Raw genomic sequence first — 12,710 nt, 5'->3', positions numbered from 1 at the left:
ACCCAAGCTCCTCCCCTGTGCTGGCAGAACACAGAGTATATGTTCCTGGCAGACAGCATGCTTGGGCTCAGCAGAGGGGCAGGCCTATAGGAAAGCCTGCTTTACTTTTATGACCTGTTATTTTGGTCTTTTACCTTTTGGCATGGTATGTGATATACAAAGGGGTAGTCTCTTCCCTCAGGAGATTAAAGTTCCACTAGGTAAACAGCCAACGTAAGACAGAACTCTCCCTTGGTAGAGCACAGAACACTAGAGAACTCAGCTTCCTGGGCCTTGTAAAATGGAATTCTAGAGTCCACAGTCTAAGGGCTACAGTTGAAAAGTGTCACAAAAGGAAGCTGGGTCCTACCAGTTAAAAGGATGGGCTGGTTGTGGTCAAATGCATCAAATGGCTAAAGGTAAAAACCTGTAATTGTTCCAGGGAACTAGAAAGAAACCCCTCCCTGGGATATTGTATCATGTAGTACTAAAAAGACCAATTGTAATGACACACATGAAGTGCCTTTCACAGCCTTCAACAACACTGAGTGCTTAAATACATCTCTAGTTTAAAAACCATATGCCTTTTTTAACTTTCAAATGTGTATATATAGACCCAACCCACTCTACATATTGGTACACAGATGTATGCACACTTTAATAGACACGACTACTGCACATATCCAATGTTTAAGGTCAAACAATTCTACACAAGCAGTACAGACACAAACATGAAAACACTCTGACTAGAAGGAAAATCTCTTATTTGAAAAAGATAAAGATCACCAATCTTGTCTAATTACAAACAATAAAGAACAGGAAAAAGGCAGTGCAAATGAGCTGGACAGACCGAACTGTTTAGGGGGAAAGAGTGGGCACAGTTACAATGCTGTCACAGCTCTCACAGCTGACGAAAGGCTACAGAAGCTGCTCTAGCTCTCTTAGAGACGCCCCGTGCCACTGAGTAAGGTTAGGTGCGGGAGAGTCCCAGCATGCTGCAGGTGGGTGGTGCAGTGGTCATTCCCTTTGCTCCTTGCCATCCAGACATTCTGAAGTCTCGTTTCATGGTCACTGAACAAGAGTCACCATCTAACTTCCTAAAGGCTGTGCAAGGCAGAAGGACCTTCTCCCTCCTTTGCCAGTGATCACTTTTCAATGTCAGGATGTTACTCACAGGTTCTTCTAATTCCAAAACCACACTCTTGCATATTTGTTGTTCAAAGTCCTTTAAGGCTGTCATTAAAAGTTCACAAGACGTTTTTCTTGTCTTGCTAGACACATCAAAAGAAGTCTTTTAAAAGTCAAGGATAGTTTACGTTTCTGAGGCTGTAATAGAAGATTCCAAACTGGTACTTTCTGGTAAAGTCTGGATTTGCCTCACGAATTTTCCTAGTAACAAAAGCCATGTTGCAAACATGATAATGTCGCCGTAGCCTCATGCAAGGCATTACTCACTCCTTCTGCTGCTTTGCCACTTCGGCACTTGGGAAAGTTTGGATTTCCCAGTAGTGTGAGCAGGGAACTATTTTTATAACCTCACTGTCCACTTGTTTTCAATTTAGTGAGAATGGTCTCTGTGAGTTAAATTTCCAAAGCTCCTTCAGAAAAGGAAACTGGATTTTATTATTGAAACCTTCTGAGAAAGACAGACTGGATGTACAAACGAAAAATGAGTACTAAAAATAAACGCGAAAATAAATGCTGTGTGTATGTGTGTGTGCATGCATGTGCATGTGTCATACTTCTTTCTTGGAATTGGTATTTTTATCAATATTCCAATTGATGTCATTTTTGACCTGAAGTATTATAATTTCCGCCAAACAAACCTCACAGTGTTTTCCTTACAAAAGCTGTGTAAATTATTAATCAATAATAATAACAAAATGATATGGCATTACAACAATGTGTTCTTGGTTCGTCTTCTTGAGTCAGGGCTACACTATACAGCTCAGGCTGGCCTCTAGCCAGAGACCCTTCTGCCTCAGCCTCAAGAATAATAAAGTCAGGCAGGCACCACGACATCCACCACAATCATAAGTAGGATCCAGGGAGACCACTACAGACTTACTCTTCCCCTAGCTACAATACTATTAGGCTTGGCACACAACTTAGGAGTGAGCAATTCATTAGAATATTTGTTAAACGAAGTGGTCAAATTGTATGAGTAAAACTGAGCAAAGAAAAAGTCACTAATCTCTATAACTTTCACAGAGCTCCAAACTGCTCATTTCTAGTTAATAAACCTTATAACCTTTCCTATGAAATTAAAAGGAAATGACCCATTCGTACCTGCCTTACATTATGTGTCATTTCTTGTTTAAAAATTACAAATGAGGTAGTACGGACCTGTCCCTGTTGGCAGATGTAGGAGCCAGGTTCCTTCAATGAGCTTCTAAGATCAAAGCATCCAGAGGACGAAGAGCGGTCGGAGCAGCCAGTGTCCTTGCTGTCGCTGCTTCTCTCCTCTGCCCAGTGCTGCGTCCCCACTCCGGGACACAGTCAGATTCTCCTGCTTGGTATGATAGCCATTCTGATCTCTTTACACCCTGTTTACTCTTTAATCTTTTCTGGTTCCCACCATGCTTTGCACAGGTTTCCAGGACATTGTTCTGGTTGAACCTGAGGAATAATCTCTCACAGTAGAGCTATCCTCTCCTTCCTAAGTTTCAAAATATTCTTTATATTTTAATTATTCAAATGGCCTTATTTACTCCATTCAACATGGCATCTAAAATCTGGGTTTTCTAGCCACGCAGACCTTGATAGAAATCCGTTTTTCTTTAACGGTCTTTGGATGTTACAGGCAGGAAAGGAATCTTTTCCTTGTTAAGCCTTATTTTCCAATCCGTGATGTAGAAATGCTAACAGTACTCACCACCTCCAGAACACAGGAAGCAATACCCTCTAAAGACATTTATACTCAAAGATTACTCACAGGTTCCACTTTACAGCATCCTGACACTGCTGTGGGAAATATCTATCAGCTTGAATGTACTGTGGAATCATTAAAGCCCCCAGACCCCAAACTGTGCTCACTTCCAATTAATAAACCATCCAACTTTTCCTATGGAAGTACAGGAAATGACCCATCCATGCCACCCTTACATTACTTTCCTCCTTAAGTAATAAATGTGATAACTTTCCCTTTTCTGAGGAAACGTTGCAGAGTGGCTGCTGGGTTTGAGTCTCAGTTCTGTTACCACCATGTGGTCATGACATGGAATTAAACTTTGTCTGATACAACATGGGAATAATAATGTACCTATCTCATATCATTATTTTAAAAAATATTTAGCAATAATTATGTTGTTGTTTATTTTTTTAGAACATCTGAATTTTTAATCCTTCTTTACAGGTTACCTAGACCACTTTTGATTAAGAAAACTGTAGAAAGTTAACTGCCACAAGTGGACGCCAGTTGGTGGCATGTGTCAATTTCCACAGAGTCCTGCTTTGCCAGGTGTCTGAATGCGCTGCTTGGAGTCTCTGCTCAAATTTGCTGGAATCACTCATGGCAGATTTTAATCCACAGGTTGCTTTTCCCCATATTTCTTTGTAAACTCTTCAGCATTCTTAGAAAATTTTTTACAGTCCTTAGAGTATTCTTCAGCTAAGTCAGCCCAGGGTGGGTGCTCAGGCTGGGGGTCATTCACCAGTGCTATGTGAGACTGGATTACTCTGTTAGTCTTCATGGCTGGCTTCCAGTTTTCCACACTAATTATGGGCCAACAGACCTGCCCCTTCTTGTCGATGTTAGGGTGGTAGATCATTGTTTTACATGTGATCTTGGGAGCCTTGAAGGGATACTCTGCTGGAAAGTAGATCTCAATTCTGAAGGCTCCCTTATCATAGGGAGGGTTGTCAGGAACAATAAGCCCTTGCCAGGTCAATAAATTAGCTTCATCAACCTGGATGTTATGGAAGTTTTCATTCCACATTTGCAGATCTCTTCAAGCTCCTTCATCAGTCTCCTGCTGGCCACCATCTTGGACCAGGTGCTCATATTGTTGTTTATTAAATTAGATAAAATCTATACCTTGGGGTGGTAGATCACGGGCTGACCATGAATGCTGGCCTGTTGGAGCAGGAGCAGCCCAGGTGGAACAAAGCCAGTGATATCTTGGGGTGATTGACAGGGAAGTAGACAAACTAGCACAGAGGGTTGCTATCTGCCCAGCTCTAGTGCTTCTATTATAAATAGTGCTTTTATGATAAATATAAAAGCTTTTGTATCTTTTATTTGGGAATGAAGTAGAGGTAAAACCCCTCAAATAAAATTTACCACAAGAGAAGAGTCTGCCCAGCCCCGACCCTTCATCTGCCTTACTCATCTTTCATTCAATGTCTCCTTACAGTGATCTTCCACAAAGCAGGCTTTTGCAGTGACGCTGTGGATTAACATCAGTAGAGACTCCAACTCTCCACAGATGTCAGATGGAGTGGAACTCACACACCTCCCAGCTTGCCTGTGCCTCAGCAGGCATCTCTGATCCTCACAGGGATGCTCACCAGGCTCACCACAGCTGGACTTGCATGATTTTCTTCTCTGCCTAGAATGTGTCACATTCCGCCTGCACGTCATACATGCACTTCAGCACCCGGGTGGATTCCATTTCCACTGTGGACACTTTTCAAGCTGAGGCCCTTTCTCCTCAGCCCATGCAGCCCTAGACACAGTCACTGATGAAGCCATTGTCTTCTACTGCACACATCCTTGGGTCCTAGCATGAGGTTTCTGCTCAAGACTGCTACTTTCATGCTTCATGTGGGTATACATTGGTTGACATCCTTCACTACACAATTTGCCCACATGGTAAACTGTGTGAAGGTGGTGGTGAAGGCACAGAGCAATGATGGCCTTGGCTTGGGATGAGGACTTGTTCACTTGCTCTTGCTTTTAATTTCACTACTACATTGTTGAATATGCATGTAATGATCTTTTTGCCAAACAGATGCATATAGCTAGATCAAGAAACAATTGGCATTAAATGTCCAATCCTATTTAGTCATGTCTACCAACCCAATCCTTACATAAACAAAAGAAAAATAAAGATAAGTATCTTTGAAAATTTTTATACAAAAAGGTGGGGTGCGGTCCAACTATTCCAAATGAATGAAGAATCCAGAGAAAGAAACTGAATTTATTTCCAGTTTTTTACTACTGTTTGTTTGCATTCAGCAGGGTCCAACCTTAGGACCAAGTCTAATAATGATAACAAACTAGAGTCAAACTTGGAGCAATCCCTCTGCCTCAGCTCTTAGAGTGCTGAAATTACATGTGTGAACCACCATGCCTAGCCTACTAGTTTATTTTACAGCAAGGAAAATACTAGTAAGTTCCTCCAAGTGTGAAATTTTATGAGAAATTTCCCAATCAAAACTTCATGTGTGTCCCATATTAGTTTGGTTAAAAGTCCCATGCTGTAGACATGGACAAAAAAACAAGAAGAAGAAGGAGGAGGAGGAAAAGGAGGAGCAGGAGGAGCAGGAGGAGGAGGGGGGAGGGGAAAGAGAAGGAAAAGAAGGCTGAAGAAAAAAACAAAGGCAGAGATTAGAAACACAGTTATGAGAAGCTAAAAGGGAGAAAAGGAAAGCTAAAGACATAAAGACAGGTGAAATAAGAGGTACCAGGATATGGGAAGATAGGAGCAATGAGGCCTAGTGATGTATAGCATCTTAGTATAACTCTAGCCTGCAACAGTTTGCTATACATTTCAACCTACTAAAGGAGTGTCTGAGGATCTATAGAACACAGGCTCACATTTGTCTCCTCATTGTTACACATTATGTACATACACTGAATCACAAATATGCATGCAATCATGGATCAATGCTGAGAAAGCATTTGACAAAATTCAACACCCCTTCATGTTTAAAGTCTTGGAGAGATCAGGAATTCAAGGCCCATACCTAAACATAATAAAAAGCAATATACAGCAAACCAGTACCCAACATCAAACTAAATGGAGAGAAATTCGAAGCAATCCCACTAAAATCAGGGACTATACAAGGCTGCCCATTCTCTCCTTACTTATTCAATATAGTACTCGAAGTCCTAGCCAGAGCAATCAGAAAAGGAAAGGAGGTCAAAGGGATACAAACTGGAAAGGAAGAAGTCAAAATATCACTATTTGCAGATGATATGATAGTATACTTAAATGACACCAAAAGTTTCACTAGAGGACTCCTAAACCTGATAAACAACTTCAGCAAAGGACCTGGATATAAAATTAACTCAAACAAATCAGCAGCCTTCCTTTACTCAAAGGATAAACAGGCTGAGAAAGAAATTAGAGAAAGGACACCCCTCCCAATAGTAACAAATAATATAAAATATCTTGATTTGACTTTAACCAAGCAAGTGAAAGATCTGTCTGAAAAACTTCAAGTCTTTGAAGAAAGACATTGAACATGATATCAGAAAATGGAAAGATCTCACATGCTCATGAATTGGCAGGATTAATATAGTAAAAATGGCCATCTTGCCCAAAACAATCTAAAGATTTAATGTAATCCACATCAAGATTCCAACTCAATTCTTCATACAGTTAGAAAGAACAATTTTCAAATTCATTTGGAAAAACAAAAAACCCAGGATAGCAAAAATTATTCTCAACAATAAAAGAATTTCTGGGGGAATCACCATCCCTGACCTCAAACAGTATTACAGAGCAATAGTGATTAAAAACTGTATGGTATTGGTACAGAGACAGGCAAGTAGATCAGTGGAATAGAATTGAAGACCCAGAAATGAACCATACACCTTCATTACATGATCTTGACAAGCTAAAACCATCCAGTGGAAAAAAGACAGTATTTTCAACAAATGGCGCTGGTTTAACTAGAGGTCAGTATGTAGAAAAATGCAAATCACACCAATCTTATTGCCCTGTACAAAGCTCAAGTCAAAGTGGATCAAGGACCTCCACATAAAACTAGATACACTCAAACTAATAGAAGAGAAAGCAGGGAAGAGCCTCGAACACATGGACACTGTAGATAATTTCCTGAGCAGAACACCAATGGCTTATGCTCTAAGATCAAGAATCAACAAATGGGACCTCATAAAATTGCAAAGCTTCTGTAAGGCAAAGGACACTGTCGTTAGGACAAAGCGGCAATCAACAGATTGGGTAAAGATCCTTTGCAATCCTACATCCAAAAGAGGTCTAACATTCAATATATACAAAGAACTCAAGAAGGTAGACTCCAGAAAATCAAATAACCATTTTAAAAAATGGGGTACGGAGCTAAACAAATAATTCTTAACTGAGGAATATTGGATGTCCAAGAAGCAACTAAAGAAATGTTCAACATCCTTAGTCATCAGGGAAATGCAAATCAAAAGGACCCTGAGATTCCATCTCACACCAGTCAGAATGGCTAAGATCAAAGACACAGGTGACAACAGATGCTGGTGAGGATGTGGAGAAAGAGGAACACTCCTCCATTGTTCGTGGGATTGCAAGCTGGTACAAACACTCTGTAAATCAGTATGGAGGTTCCTCAGAAAATTGGACATTGTACTACCTGAAGACCCAGCTATACCACTACTGGGCATACACCCAAAAGATGCTCCAACATACAATAAGGACACATGCTCCACTATGTTCATAGCAGCCTTATTTATAATAGCCAAAGCTGGAAAGAACCCAGATGTCCTTCAATAGAGGAATGGATACAGAAAATGTGGTATATATACACAATGGAGTATTATTCAGCTATTAAAAACAATGACTTCAACACCAGAGACAACCTGAGAGGGGAGAGGCAATGGAGGAACCCAAGCAACAGAAACCAAGACTACATGACATCATTGGAGCCCAATTCTCCCACCAAAGCAAACACTGAATATCCAAACACACAAGAAAAGCAAGATATAGATTTAAAATCATATTTGATAATGATGCTGGAGGACTTCAAGAAAGACATGAAGAACTCCCTTAGAGAAATGCAGGAAAATATAAAAAATGAGTATAAGCCTATAGAGAGGAAAACACAATCAAACGGTTGAAGGAATTAAAAATGGAAATAGAAACAATAACGAAAGGACACAGGGAAATAACCCTGGATATAGAAAACCAAAGGAAGAGACAAGGAGCCGTAGATACCAACAGAATCACCAACAGAATACAAGAGATAGAAGAGAGAATTTCAGGAGCAGAAGATTCCATAGAAATCATCGACAAAACGGTCAAAGATAATGGAAAATGGAAAAAGCTATTGGTCCAAAACATACAGGAAAGCCAGGACTCAGTGAGAAGATCAAACCTAAGGATAATAGGTAAAAAAGAGAGTGAAGACTCCCAGCTCAAAGGACCAGTAAATATCTTCAACAAAATCATAGAAGAAAACTTCCCTAACCTAAAGAAAGAGATACCCATAAACATACAAGAAGCCTACAGAACTACAAATAGATTGGACCAGAAAAGAAACTCCTCCTGTCACATAATAGTCAAAACACCAAATGCACAAAACAAAGAAAGAATATTAAAAGCAGTAAGGGGAAAAGGTCAAGTAACACACAAAGACCTATCAGAATTACACCAGACTTCTCACCAGAGACTATGAAAGCCAGAAGATCCTGGACAGATGTCATAGAAACCCTAAGAGAACATAAATGCCATCCCAGGTTACTGTATCCTGAAAAATTCTCAATTAACATAGATGGAGAAACCAAGATATTCCATGAAAAAACCAAATTTACACAATATCTTTCTACAAATACAGCACTACAAAGGATAATAAATGGTAAAGCCCAACATAAGGAGGCAAGCTACACCCTAGAAAAAGCAAGAAACTAATCGTCTTGGCAACAAAACAAAGAGAAGAAAAGCACACAAACATAACCTCATATCCAAATATGAATATAACAGGAAGCAATAATCACTATTCCTTAATATCTCTCAACATCAATGGTCTCAACTCCCCAATAAAAAGACATAGATAAACAAACTGGATATGCAATGAGGACCCCGCATTCTGCTGCCTACAGGAAACACACCTCAGAGACAAAGACAGACACAACCTCAGAGTGAAAGGCTGGAAAACAACTTTCCAAGCAAATGGTCTGAAAAAGCAAGCTGGAGTAGCCATTCTAATAACGAATAAAATCAATTTTCAAATAAAAGTCATCAAAAAAGATAAGGAAGAACACTTCATATTCATCAAAGGAAAAATCCACCAAGATGAACTCTCAATCCTAAATATCTATGCTCCAAAGACAAGGGCACCTACATACATAAAAGAAACCTTACTAAAGCTCAAAGCACACATTGAACCTCACACAGTAATAGTAGGAGATTTCAACATCCCACTCTCATCAATAGATAGATCATGGAAACCGAAATTAAACAGAGACATAGACAGACTAAGAGAAGTCATGAACCAAATGGACTTAACAGATATTTATAAAACATTCTATCCTAAAGCAAAAGGATATACATTCTTCTCAGCTCCTCATGGTATGTACTCCAAAATTGACCATATAATTGGTCAAAACACGGGCCTCAACAGGTACAGAAAGATAGAAATAATCTCATGCATACTATCAGACCACCACGGCCTAAAGCTGGTCTTCAATAACAATAAGGGAAGAACGCCCACATATACATGGAAGTTGAACAATGTTCTACTCAATGATAACCTGGTCAAGGAAGAAATAAAGAAAGAAATTAAAGACTTCTTAGAATTTAATGAAAATGAAGATACAACATACCCAAAATTATGGGACAAAATGAAAGCTGTGCTAAGAGGAAAACTCATAGCTCTGAGTGCCTGCAGAAACAAACAGGAGAGAGCATGTGTCACCAGCTTGACAGTACACCTAAAAGCTCTAGAACAAAAAGAAGCAAATACACCCAGGAGGAGTAGAAGGCAGGAAATAATCAAACTCAGAGCTGAAATCAACCAAGTAGAAACAAAAAGGACCATAGAAAGAATCAACAGAAACAAAAGTTGGTTCTTTGAGAAAATCAACAAGATAGATAAACCCTTAGCCAGACTAACGAGAGGACACAGAGAGTGTGTCCAAATTAACAAAATCAGAAATGAAAAGGGAGACATAACTACAGAATCAGAGGAAATTCAAAAAATCATCAGATCCTACTACAAAAAGCCTATATTCAACAAAACTTGAAAATCTGCAGGAAATGGACAATTTCCTAGACAGATACCAGGTACCGAAGTTAAATCAGGAACAGATAAGCCATTTAAACACCCCCATAACTCCTAACGAAATAGAAGCAGTCATTAAAGGTCTCCCAACTAAAAAGAGCCCAGGTCCAGATGGGTTTAATACAGAATTCCATCAGACTTTCATAGAAGACCTCATACCAATACTATCCAAACTATTCCACAAAATTGAAACAGATGGAGCACTACAGAATTCCTTCTATGAAGCCACAATTACTCTTATACCTAAACCACACAAAGACCCAAAAAAGAAAGAGAACTTCAGACCAATTTCCCATATGAATATCGAAGCAAAAATACTCAATAAAATTCTGGCAAACCGAATCCAAGAGCACATCAACACAATCATCCACCATGATCAAGTAGGCTTCATCCCAGGCATGCAGGGATGGCTTAATATATGGAAAACCATCAACGTGATCCATTATATAAACAAACTGAAAGAACAAAACCACATGATCATTTCATTAGATGCTGAGAAAGCATTTGACAAAATTCAACACCCCTTCATGATTAAAGTCCTGGAAAGAATAGGAATTCAAGGCCCATACCTAAATATAGTAAAAGCCATATACAGCAAACCAGTTGCTAACATTAAACTAAATGGAGAGAAACTTGAAGCAATCCCACTAAAATCAGGGACTAGACAAGGCTGCCCACTCTCTCCCTACTTATTCAATATAGTTCTTGAAGTTCTAGCCAGAGCAATCAGACAACAAAAGGAGATCAAGGGATACAGATCGAAAAGAAGAAGTCAAATATCACTATTTGCAGATGATATGATAGTATATTTAAATGATCCCAAAAGTTCCACCAGAGAACTACTAAAGCTGATAAACAACTTCAGCAAAGTGGCTGTGTATAAAATTAACTCAAATAAATCAGTAGCCTTCCTCTACACAAAAGAGAAACAAGCCGAGAAAGAAATTAGGGAAATGACAACCTTCATATAGTCCCAAATAATATAAAATACCTCGGTGTGACTTTAACCAAGCAAGTAAAAGATCTGTACAATAAGAACTTCAAGTCTCTGAAGAAAGAAATTGAAGAAGACCTCAGAAGATGGAAAGATCTCCCATGCTCATTGATTGGCAGGATTAATATAGTAAAAATGACCATTTTACCAAAAACGATCTACAGATTCAATGCAATCCCCATCAAAATACCAATCCAATTCTTCAAAGAGTTAGACAGAACAATTCGCAAATTCATCTGGAATAACAAAAAACCCAGGATAGTAAAACTATCCTCAACAATAAAAGGACTTCTAGGGGAATCTCTATCCCTGAACTCAAGCAGTGTTACAGAGTAATAGTGATAAAAACTGCATGGTATTGGTACAGAGACAGACAGATAGACTAGTAGAATAGAATTGAAGACCCAGAAATGAACCCACCCATATATGGCCACTTGATTTTTGACAAAGGAGCCAAAACCATCCAATGGAAAAAAGATAGCATTTTCAGCAAATGGTGCTGGTTCAACTGGAGGTCCACATGTAGAAGAATGCAGATCGATCCATGCTTATCACCCTGTACAAAACTTAAGTCCACGTGGATCAAGGACCTCCACAGCAAACCAGATACACTCAAACTAATAGAAGAAAAAGTGGGGAAGCAACTCGAACACATGGGTACTGGAGAAAATTTCCTGAACAAAACACCAATGGCTTATGCTCTAAGATCAAGAATCGACAAATGGGATCTCATAAAACTGCAAAACTTCTGTAAGGCAAAGGACACTGTTGTTAGGACAAAACGGCAACCAACAGATTGGGAAAAGATCTTTACCAATCCTACAACTGATAGAGGGCTTATATCCAAAATATACAAAGAACTCAAGAAGTTAGACCACAGGGAGACAAATAACCCTATTAAAAAAATGGGGTTCAGAGCTAAGCAAAGAATTCACAGCTGAGGAATGCCGAATGGCTGAGAAACACCTAAAGAAATAAATGTTCAACATCTTTAGTCATAAGGGAAATGCAAATCAAAACAACCCTGAGATTTCACCTCACACCAGTGAGAATGGCTAAGATCAAAAACTCAGGTGACAGCAAATGCTGGCGAGGATGTGGAGAAAGAGGAACACTCCTCCATTGTTGGTGGGACTGCAGACTGGTACAACCATTCTGGAAATCAGTCTGGAGGTTCCTCAGAAATTTGGACCTTGAACTACCTGAAGACCCAGCTATACCTCTCTTTGGCATATACCCAAAAGATGCCCTAACATATAACAAAGACACATGCTCCACTATGTTCATAGCAGCCTTATTTATAATAGCCAGAAGCTGGAAAGAACCCAGATGCCCTTCAACAGAGGAATGGATACAGAAAATGTGGTACATCTACACAATGGAATATTACTCAGCTATCAAAAACAATGACTTTATGAAATTCATTGTCAAATGGATGAAACTGGAAAATATCATCCTGAGTGAGGTAACCCAATCACAGAAAAACACACATGGCATGCACTCATTGATAAGTAGCTATTAGCCCAAATGCTTGAATTACCCTAGATGCATAGAATACATG

General features: G+C 39.3%; 1 pseudogene; it reads right to left on the bottom strand.

Moving 5' to 3' along the window:
• Positions 1 to 3,500: 3,500 nt before the first annotated feature.
• LOC116897336 lies at positions 3,501 to 3,964 on the bottom strand (annotated as a pseudogene).
• Positions 3,965 to 12,710: the final 8,746 nt, after the last annotated feature.

The sequence above is a fragment of the Rattus rattus genome, chromosome 3, assembly GCF_011064425.1.
Source record: "Rattus rattus isolate New Zealand chromosome 3, Rrattus_CSIRO_v1, whole genome shotgun sequence".
Taxonomy (NCBI): domain Eukaryota; kingdom Metazoa; phylum Chordata; class Mammalia; order Rodentia; family Muridae; genus Rattus; species Rattus rattus.
Note: the sequence above shows the minus strand (reverse complement) of the source record. Positions and strands in the feature narration are given on the sequence as shown.